The sequence below is a fragment of the Malaclemys terrapin genome, chromosome 9 (assembly GCF_027887155.1).
Source record: "Malaclemys terrapin pileata isolate rMalTer1 chromosome 9, rMalTer1.hap1, whole genome shotgun sequence".
Classification (NCBI taxonomy): Eukaryota; Metazoa; Chordata; order Testudines; family Emydidae; genus Malaclemys; species Malaclemys terrapin.
Window position 1 is genome coordinate 19589513 of NC_071513.1, and position 11411 is coordinate 19600923.

Below are 11411 nucleotides of genomic sequence, written 5' to 3' on the forward strand. Positions count from 1 at the left end.
GAGACCAGATCATCCTAGCAGATCATTATGTTTGGTATCTTTGCCAGCTCAGAAACCATTGTTTATAATTTAGTCAACAGTAGAATAAATTTAACTGTTGCAGGTAGTAAACATCATTTTTACTGCTGTTCACAGTAGAAAGCACCTGTTCTGCACTACTGAATAGTCCAGATGCAGTCTGGCAGAACAGGGCTTCCATAATGCTGAATCTTCCAGCTAACCCCTCAGTGATGGCATTCCATCAATTTCATTGCTGCTGTGACAAATAACAGCAGCACATTAAAGGTGCATCTACACTACACTGTTTTTCCTTAAAACTTCCCACTGTAGCACTGGCATGGGTGCAGCGGTGCCAGTGGTATCAACAGCAGAACGGCTAGTGTAGGCTAGCCACTGGCTTTTTAACTAAAGTGCAGTCCAGACCTGCTCTAAGCCCTATCTACACTAGAACTTCCATCATGAAGCTGCAACAGCGGTGTATCACAGGTCCCAATTTTCCTGGTGTACACATAAGCCTTGTCTACACACAAAAGTTATATAGTTAAAATATAGTATAGTGAAAGTGGTACAGCCTCCCTAGTGCAGACTCAGTTATACTGGTATTTATACAGGTAGTATTGCATCCACACTAGGGGTTGCATTGGTATAACTATATCGGTGAAAAATAAAAATCACACCCCACCCCAACATAGTTATCCCAGAACAAAAACTGTATGTAGAGCAGACCTCAGTCAGAAGGGTTAAGACTGGCAAACTGAATCTGTGTGCAGCTCATGGGAGTGTGGGAAACAAAAGAGTCAATGTGAGTTCAGGACAGAGTATTCATTAGCCTTAGGATTGAGTTTCCTGGTTTTTGCCAGTTTGTTTCTCATTGAACAGTTTTCAAAAGTAGCTTTTTGTTCTTCTGATTTCCTTCTTAATATATAGTAATGGAAAGCCATGATATTCAAATTATTTCTTGGAGACTCGTCTCTTCAATAAATACACATTAAGCTGCTTAAAATGGTTTGTTCTGTTTTTTAAATGTCTTGAAAACAGGAATGGGAATCTTTTGATGGACTGTAATGGGTTTCAGCTCAAACCCTTATATAATATACTTGACCCAAAGATCTCAAAAGGCCTCACAAATATCAGCCTAAGGTATTAAACACATACATAAAGAAATTTATTTTTTTTAAATACATGGGGCTTTGGCATGCATCTCCATCAGTGCAACAGTACGAGCCGAACTACAGACCTGCTGCTGGAGTTTTTACCACTGTGTCCTCTAACCCTTGTCTCTGCCTCAAGAGCTCTTTCTTATTGGCAACATTTAATGAGGAGGCACAGTCTGCAATTTATTCACCAGGCTGAGGACACCCAGGTTCACAGCTCTACCACAGCTGACCTGGCCACAGCAGTGGAACAAATTACCCAGTACTTCTGGATGGAATTTTCAGGAGTTCAGCACCCAACACACTGAGGTCTTTTGAAAATTGGCCGTAAGCAACATAATGGGAGCTGCTGGATGCCAAGCCCTTCTGAAGATATGACCCTTAATTAGGTGCCTAAATAGGAGTGGAGCTCTTTTGAAAATCTAGCCCTCATTGTGGATGCTTGAGCACTCCAAAATCTGGCCTTGGGCTCTTTTATATATCACCCTATATAACCATGGGACTGGGTGAGGGCTAACTGTTTGCTACTTAATCCAGATAAAACTGAGACAAGGGCAATGGTTTGGAGAAAGCAGCCAGAACAGTTGGCAGATGTTGGGGAGGGGATGGACTGAGGGCTGCAGGGGCTTGGGTCTATTTTACCATTCTCATCTTAGCTGGTAGATATTTATTTGCATGTCAAGGTGTGGTAAATAGTCCCTTTATAGTGTATTTTGTATTGTGTGTTTTAATTTATGGGATGGCCATAAAGACAATAGGATGGACACCTACGGAGAGTTTTATAAACCTAAAACAAATAAAATTATGAGGGCTACTAAGAATAAAGAAATAATAATAATGATAATCAATAGTACAACACAAATAGATAAGATTCAACATACAGCAAGGTCAATTTCAACAGCAATTGTTCTAGTTCTGGAGAGCTTCATCCTAATAATAACAACACTTTACACTCACATATAATCCCAAAGCACTTTTTAACCATACAATCACCAGTGAGATGCAGTTAACTCTGGGGTGGAGGGTGACAGCCAAACAACACACAGCACGTTGCACAAACCATGTGGGGAACAAAGGCTCCTGAGAAGGCAACCAAAGCGAACTCCTACACTTACTCAAAGTGACAGGTGGTTTCAAACCTGAGGCGCCACGCTTTTCAACACACTGATACTCAGGTCCATGGCAGGTATACATGAGGAGATCACTGCAAGATTGGAAGGTGCTAAAAGCAGGAGTCCTAAGAATTTGAAAGGAATTGTGACACCAGTACAGGACACTTATACCACAGAAAGTTTGGACACTTCTCCCTTTTATTAGCTGTGTTGTACATGCTGGGCCGCTCGTACACCCCTCTCCCCATACTCACACTAACCCTCGCCTCAGTCAGAAATATGAATTCAGTAGTCCTCTCTGGCTCTTGATCATGAATGCAGACTCCTAGGCTTCGGACATCAATAAGCATTTCATACAAAGTGGAACAGCTCCACCAGGAGAAACTCCCACCCCAGATTACCCTAGCCCACGGGATGCTACGTTCACATGGGAAACCTGGGTTCAACTCCCTGTTCCACATCAGGTAAAGTAGGGATTTAAACCCAGGTCTCCCACATCCTCCACCACCTTTATGAGAGAAAGGGCTAACCTGGTGTAGGCATCTAACTTCAAGAAAGGAGTCGTGGCTTGTATTCTGAGTAGAGGGAAGCACCTCCCTCTGGCCCAGAGTTAGGAGCCCAACTCCTTTTGAGGGGCAAGACTTAGGCCCTACCTTTCTCTTCAGCATTTCCCACTGGCTAGCTTAGGCAGCTCCCAGCTCAGTTTGCTGGCTTGGTGGATCCCATTCTTAGGTGCCTAAATCTCCCAGGCATTGTACAGGAAACCTGGTCACCTAATTCAGAGCTGTGGATTCAATTAGGAGGCACGACACCTAAAAATGAGGTGCTGCTATGCTGAGTCTAAATCTCCTTTGCAGATCTAGCCCTAATTCTGTAGTAGCACCAGGAATGGCACCTAGATCATCGTTCCTTTCTCTTTAGTTCCACCTATTTGAGGCTCCTTCTATACTGGCAATTTTCAAGAATTTTCCCACACTTGTACTAGCACTGGTGCAATTCCACGGTGATAGCAATGGTGGGAAAGCTAGACCAGGCCCAGGCATTTTTACCTCCATTATCTACACCTGCTCAGAGAAGGGTTAGACACCAGGACTATACCCAAGGTCTTTAGATGTATTAACCAGCCTTATAACAACTCATTAAATAAATGAAGTGACAGCACTGATGGCGCATTGTATTGTGAGGCAATGATCTCTTTGGTGAGAAGACAAACCAAGAGGCCACAATCAAGTACTTTTCCTACACAGTGAGAGTGCTGCAATTAGGTCATCATTGAGCATTATCATCACAATCCAGGGCAGACACATTCCTAGAGAATAACTATGACATGACATCAAGCATTCAGACTGCAGAAGAGGATATTATCTGTAGTGGTACTCAAAGTGAACACTGTAGAGAAACATCAATCCTGGGGTGTTCTATTTCCAATAGGCAGAGGAAGAGGACAAGATATGTAAATCTGGTTTAGCACTAGGATAGGATTCAGAGTTTGTGTCTGAGGCTGACACAGGAGAATTCAGATCCATTTATGACAAAGTGTCACATGCTGACCTTACAAAATTTTGCCCCAGCATTCTTCACAAATTTTCCCTCATCTTAGAATAATAGAATATTAGGGTTGGAAGAGGCCTCAGGAGGTCATCTAGTCCAATCCCCTGCTCAAAGCAGGACCAACACCAACTAAATCATCCCAGCCAAGGCTTTGTCAAGCCGGGCCTTAACAACATCTAAGGATGGAGATTCCACCACCTCCCTAGGTGACCCATTCCAGTGCTTCACCACCCTCCTAGTGAAATCTTAGGAGTCATGTAAACTGAATTTAGACTCTGAGTTCCAGTTCTGGGCAATCTCTAATTCTGAATGATTCTTTCTCTTCTATGAATAGACTGAAGTAGATCCAGGGCCAACTCTGATAGGTTCAGACTCCAGCTTTGAATAAGTTCCCTAACTTTCAGATACTTATTCGAATGACAGAACTTGGATAAGGGACCAACGGACAGAATATTCTCCACAAGGCCCCTCAACCCTGGAATTCACTCCCCAGCTCCCTTTCCTTTGGTCTGTAATAACCTAAATACATTGATCTACAAGACACACCACAAAGCCCTTTGATTTGAGCAGGTGCTTGAGGAGAATTGAGATTTGAGAGCTAATAGGGTATGGAGTTTTATTTGATATGGAAATTGTGGTTTTGTGGAATGGCTTCCCGTGTGTGGGAAAAGGTCATTGGTTTGTCACTGCTGCTTTCATTAACTGGATTGTATTCTTAATGATCTGTGGAGGGTGCCCAGAGCCTGAAACAGGCATCCTTAATGCGGATAATAATACTTACCTGTTTTGTAAAGCACTTTGAGATCTACTGAAGAAAAGTGCTAAGTAAACACTAGGTATTATTATGATATATTGGAATCAAAATAAAATTCAAGCAGAAGCTCTCCTCCCTTGAACAAGTCGTATTTCCTGCTTCTATCACACCGCCTTGGGACTGAAATCAGGATCTTTGCCAGGATTAAGCCACTAATTTTATGTGAAGTGACAGTTAGTTCCAGAACTTTGGTCCCTGCTGTGGCCCCTTTGAGACACGCTAACCAAGCAGCTGAGGATTCCTCCAGCATAGGAAGCAGCAGGAGGAAGAGGCATTACTGAAGAGCCTTGTGCTGCAGGCATCCTGGGCTAGTAGAACAACCCCTAGGAAGCCACTGCTGTGGGAACTTTGGGCTGCTCCAATTTATGTGGAGGGGTCTATCAGCTCTTGGCTGCCCCCAAGAGAACAAAGGAGGTTTAAACCCACCTTGGGTCCAATTTATATGCTATGCTTCATCAGTACCCAAAATCTAGCTTTTACTGCCCAATCTTGCAGCCCTTACACAGGTAAATACAGGATTGGCTCTAGGCACCAGCAAAGCAAGCACGTGCTTGGGGAGGCACAATTCCAGGAGCGGCATTTTTTTGTTTGTTTGTTTTTGGCTTGGCCAGTTGCGCTCTCAGAGATTGGGGCGGCAAATTTTTTGCTTGGGGTGGCAAAAAAAAAAAAAAAACTAGAGCTGGCCCTGGGTAAATAGCGCACTGAAATTAATAGGATTTATTCCCTGTGCTTGGATTGCAGGGTCAGGCTCATAGTGGATATTTAATAGGTTTAACAAAGACAGAATCCCAACCTACATATTCTCCCAATTTGCCATCACCTCAGTGCCTGGCCTCAAAGATCATTAGGCCCAGATCCTGCCCAAGGCTGCGGTGATTAGCAGGATCCTGACACTTATTCAAGAACAAAGAACTGAAATAAATTTATGGAGCTAAATGTGATTTGCAGGAAGTGGCACAAAACTATAACTACGGACTCTGCTGGGATTATTGCAAACTGAGTGAAAAACTTGTTCTCTTGACACATCCCAGCTGGTGGGTATGGATTCACTTACCCTCTTTCGAATGTAAAGAGGCCATAGGGGACGGATGGAAAAAGAGAGCAGAATCTTTATGTAGATGCTATAATAAAACTATAATAAAGAACAATATTGTCAGACATATAGATGAACATCATTTGTTGAGGAAGAGTCAACATGGTTTTAGTAAAGGGAAATCATGCCTCACCAATCTACTAGAATTCTTTGAGGGGGTCAACAAGCATGTGGACCAAGGGGATCCAGTGGATATAGCGTACTTAGATTTTCAGAAAGCCTTTGACAAGGTCCCTCACCAAGGCTCTTACGCAAAGTAAGCTGCCACAGGATAAGAGGGAAGGTGCTCTCATGGATTGGTAACTGGTTAAAAGATAGGAAACAAAGGGTAGGTATAAATGGTCAGTTTTCAGAATGGAGAGAGATGAATAGTGGTGTCCTTCAGGGGTCTGTTCTGGGACCAGTCCTATTCAACATATTCATAAATTATCTGGAAAAAGGGGTAAACGGTGAGGTGGCAAAATTTGCAAATGATACAAAATTACTCAAGATAGTTAAGACCCAGGCAGACTGTGAAGAGCTACAAAAGGATCTCTCAAAACTAGGTGACTGGGGAACAAAATGATGGGGTTTAAATTAGCTGTTACCACTCAAGAAAGATTTTGGAATCATTGTGGATAATTCTCTGAAAACATCCACTCAATGTGCAGTGGCAGTCAAAAAAGCAAACAGAATGCTGGGAATAATTAAGAAAGGGATAGATAATAGGACAGAAAATATCATGTTGCCTCTATATAAATCCATGGTACGCCCACAGCTTGAATACTGTGTGCAGATGTGGTCACCCCATCTCAAAAAAATATATATTGGAATTGGAAAAGGTTCAGAAAAGGGCAACAAAAATGATTGGTGGTATGGAATGGCTTCCGAATGAGGAGAGATTAATAAGACTGGGACTTTTCAGCTTGGAAAAGAGACGGCTAAGGGGTGATATGATTGAGGTCTATAAAATCATGACTGGTGTAGAGAAAGTAGATAAGGAAATGTTGTTTACTACTTCTCATAACACAAGAACTAGGGGTCACCAAATGAAATTAATATGCAGCAGGTTTAAAACAAATAAAAGGAAGTATTTTTTCAACCAGTGCACAGTCAACTTGTGGAACTCCTTGCCAGAGGATGTTGTGAAGGCAAAGACCACAACAGGGTTCAAAAAAGTAATAGATAAATTCATGGAGGATAGGTCCATCAATGGCTATTATCCAGGATGGGCAGGAATAGTGTCCCTAGCCTCTCTTTGCCAGAAGTTGGGAACGGGCGACAGGGGATGGTTCGCTTGATGATCACCTGTTCTATTCATTCCCTCTGGGGCACCTGGCAGTGGCCACTGTTGGAAGACAGGATACTGGGCTAGATGGACCTTTGGTCTGACCCAGTAGGGCTATTCTTATGTTCTTATGCTACAGGTTTGGGGCTGGGGGTGCAGGTGGGGCAGGGCAGTCCCACACTTTGGTGTTGGGGGAGGGGCATGTGCTCTCTCTGGGCTTTAAGGCAAGCTGGAGGGGGGAGGGAAACCCCTTTCTCTGTCTGATAAATACCCCCACCCTTCTTGTATCCAAGTACCTCACAGTTATTAATTAATAGACTTCCTCTGCCCCCCAAGGTCACAAAAGGAAGCTGTGGAAGAGCCAGGAACTGAATGCAGGTCTCCAGGGTCCCAGCTCAGTGCCTTAGCCACAAAACCCGCCCTCCAGCTCCTGCCTCCGCCCGCTAGAGAGAGGCAAGAGAACCCCGGGCTCTGAATTCCGGGGAGCGCAAGACAGCTCCTTTCGGGCGATACAGCGTGGGCAGGGAGCCAGTAAAGCCAGACTGCACCTGCAGGACTCTGGTGCAGGTGCAGAAAGGGGACAGAAGGGGAGGGCAGCCCCCCTGCCACCTGCGGGGAGCCAGGGGGAGGGCAGCCCCACCCCCGGGACTCTGGGGAGGGAGTGGCGCGGACTAGGACAGGGCTTGGTTGGGGGAGGGGGGAAGAGCTGGGCAGCGAGGGGAGGCCAGTCCCCCTCTCTCAAGGCTCCGGGGGGAGGGGAGGGATCCAGCCGGTTTTGTTTCTCGCCGCTGCCCTTTGGAGGGAGCTAGAGCCGCAAATCCCTGTCCCAGCAAACGCCCTTAAAGCCCCGTGACAGCGAGAAGGGGGAGGAGATCGCCGCACCCCCCTCCCTCTTTGTTGGCGGACACAAAGCAGTTCAAAGGGCAGCAGCGGAAAAGCGATGGCAGATCCTTCTTCCTCCCCCTGGGCTGCCGGGAGCCGCTCCCGGGTGCGCCCGAGCCTGCCGCACAGCCCGGGCACGGCCAGCGAGCCACGCGCCCAGCCCCCGGGGGCAGCAGCTGGGTGTAGCCAGGTGCGGAACCGCGCACGCTCGTGTGCCGGGTAGATCATCCCCCTCCGCCCTGTGGGGCAGCGCCCCAGCTGCTTACCCCGCGGGCACCTGCCCCAGCAGCCGCCCACACTTCATCCATCTTGCGCCGCGTCCCCTGGAGGTGACAAAGCCGAAGCCGGCACGACAATGAGACACACCGAGGCGCTCTGGGAACTGCCTACCGCCGCTTCGGTGATTAACTTTCACCAGGCACCTCCAACTACGACTCCCAGCATGCCCCACTGTGGGAACCCGCTGCAAAGTCTGCTGGGAAGTGTAGTTCTCTCGCCCTTACACGCCCCCAAAAGGTCCCCAGGGAAGACGTGAGTCCACAGCTGTGCTGCACTGGGGGTCTCAGCCCGGATCCCAGTGCCTTGTGAGCCATAGTGAAAATAACCACCGCTGTTATGCGTCTATATATACAAAAAGCAACCTTTCGCTTGAATGGCTTATGTTAGGCTAAGGCAGAGGGTGTCCAATTGTCTCTTGATGAACTGGCTGTCCTAACTGTTGTTTTATACATATATATAGTATTATGTACAGTACACCTACGGCCATAGAGAGAGAGAAGAGAGCATTCACCATAGACATGTTCCCTTCCCCAGATTTTATCCAATAAACTACAACCCCAAAAGCCTGAGATTTGTAATGAGTAGATTGCATATGAAGTCTAAATATTTATTACTTTTTACATTTGAGACTAACTGTGGAATCCAGTGTGGGACTGAGGGAGAAAAGAAACTAGAAATAGCTTTTAAAAAAAAACCATTTTAATTTAGCTTCCTCTGACCATGCATGAATACTTACGTAGATTTTTGCAGGTCTGGCTTCTAGCTGTTATTCACGTTTTGTAGGCAGCTGTATTCCAGCCCTGTCTCATTCATCCAGCCCCGTTGACAACACAACTCATTGGTGTACCACTCTTGTTCTTTTATGCCATTGGATTGTGGGGGACCAATAACAAATTCCTTATGTAGAGGCTTTCTCAATATTTCCAGTAAGAGGTTCGTGTGTGCCCATTAAATACTAACAGCAATTTTTTCATCAGCAGTGCCATAAAAATTGCTCAGACTCAAATGTGATTAAGGGCAGCATCCATGCACCGTGATTTCTATTAACAGCATTTTTTGTTGCCTGATTCTGGAACTTGCTACTCACATTTAAAAGGTTTCAGTTTCAATATGACTTATCTGACTTCATTTAGCTTTCAAACCTATGAAACTCACTGCCCCCAAATGATCCCAAGCCTTCACAATGGGATTTGAGAACTCTCTCTTTACATGTGCCATCCCATGACAACAGGGCCAAAGAAAGAGAAAAGGGGAACATTCCAAAATGAGCATACAAGGTATCCACATACTATCTGTAGATATTTGTATTAGTAGGCAGTATAGTTCAAAGCGATTTAAAATTTTATGCAACCCTTAATTTTGTTTTAGCACCTAGATACCACTGTACAGAACCAATATGCTACATTACAGCACAAGCCATTTAAAAATTATCTACAGTATAAATATCTTGGTAGACCACTTTAATGGCTATTTCTTGTGCATTGCTGGATTTGCATTTTTTTAGATAAACCTTGCATAGTTTTAAATGATACTCTTGTAGATATGATTTTATTATTCTGCTTTTATGTTTTAATTGTATTTGTTTAGAATTTGATTGGGAGGGAGTGAAATCAAAAACATTAAAGGTTATCTCCATACTATATTAGTTATAAATCATCCTACAATGGAAATGTAGTGCTAGAACACAGAAAAATCATGAGCTGATGATGGCAAATGTACAGAATAATATATTTAGCAAGTGAAGAGTAACAAAAATATAGACGCAAGAAAGAACTTCAGTCCTTGCTGGTGGGAGTTAAACATTTTAAAATAAAAGGCTTGAAAAGACTTGTGTGAATTTAGTCCTGGTGCTAAGTGTCACATTCACAGCAGTTGAGTGAAGCCTTTCCTTTATGCACAGAACCAATATGCTACATTACAGCACAAGCTATTTAAAAATTATCTACAGTATAATAAAAAAAATCATGAGCCACCTCAGTACTTCATCAGCCCTGTGAATAACATCAATCCTAACTTGGAAAGACCATCTTTAGAGGTGTGGGGGCCATACCTCATTCAGTCCTCTGTCAGCTGAATCTAACAAGGAGGCCTATTACACCAGGACTGCCACACTTGACAGTCACAGTTGTTGATTGTCAACTGTTACACTTTTATTATCCCTTTTCCTGCATTTCTAAGGCATCTGCATGTATGCAAGAGCAGCAGCCGTTTCCTGAGTCCCAATAGATTCAGCATGTCAGAGAAAGACACTGTCCGTGGAGGCATTACTTTTGTTCTTCCTTGTTTTATTTCTCTTAATCTAGGGTTTCCTCAAACTTGTTCATAATCCAGGCCATATTTTAACATTCTCATGGATGGTGCCCTTTTTCTTTACAAGTACATGATATTCTTGTGGCAACTACTGCAATTGCTTGCATGGAATAGTGATGTTACAGGAAATTTTTTAATGTAGTTGTCTTAAGTGGATCCAGTAGCTGAAAAAGAGCAGACTGGGGTGGAGGCAGAGGGTTGCATTTATAAATGCAAACATTAGAGGTGTTCAAACAAAAACAAAAACAAAAAAAAAAAAAGGCAATTTTTTCATAACCAGCTCTCCCAAAGCATGTGTGAAATTCAACTCAGCCAAGCTGTAAAGAAAGTGTTCTTGTCTGTGTAGACAGATGTCAGAGGACAGTGTTTTAGGCCCAAGTACCTATACCTGCAAAAACTTGTTTTGTTTACACAGATAAGAGAAAGTCGTGTTAGATCACCTTTACCTAACAGTAATATTTCACAAGTTACTGCTGTAGCATCTACAGTCTGAACAATCCATGGAGAGTCCAGTAGGAGTCAGTCTAGTAAGAAGCTAATTAGATGTTTGCTTACAGCATTTACGTTTCAGTCCAAAAGGCACATAAGGTACCAAGCTCCCACATCTCATGGATACAAGATATGTCCCAGAAGCCAGAGCATATGCCATCTCCCTTCCGCCCAGTATTTTTTTCTGTTGAAGACTGGATATTTTAGAACACTGTCGCTAAATGTCCTGTACTGGGAAGCTCTTAGGAGTCTCCTCAGCTGCTACATCCTGTTATGTAACAGCAGTTCTCAAACTTTAGCAACCCAAGGACCCCCATTTTGATTTAAAATTTTCAGGGACCCCCAAGCTCTGCTACTCAGCCCCTGCCCTATTCCTACCCCTTCTCTGAAGCACTGCCCCCGCTCACTCCATCCCCCCACTCCTTCCATCATTCGCTCTCCCCCACCCTCACTCCATTCC

At 44.3% G+C, this 11411-nt stretch overlaps 1 protein-coding gene across 1 annotated transcript in view; it reads right to left on the reverse strand.

Annotated features, from left to right (window-relative positions):
* The window catches only part of AMOT (angiomotin), an 88425-nt gene extending 80167 nt beyond the window's left edge, over positions 1 to 8258 (reverse strand). The window contains exon 1 of the mRNA XM_054039509.1: positions 8140 to 8258. The gene's annotated coding sequence lies outside the window, so the exon portion shown is untranslated. The remainder of the gene's footprint in view (positions 1 to 8139) is intronic.
* Between the last annotated feature and the right edge of the window lie 3153 nt (positions 8259 to 11411).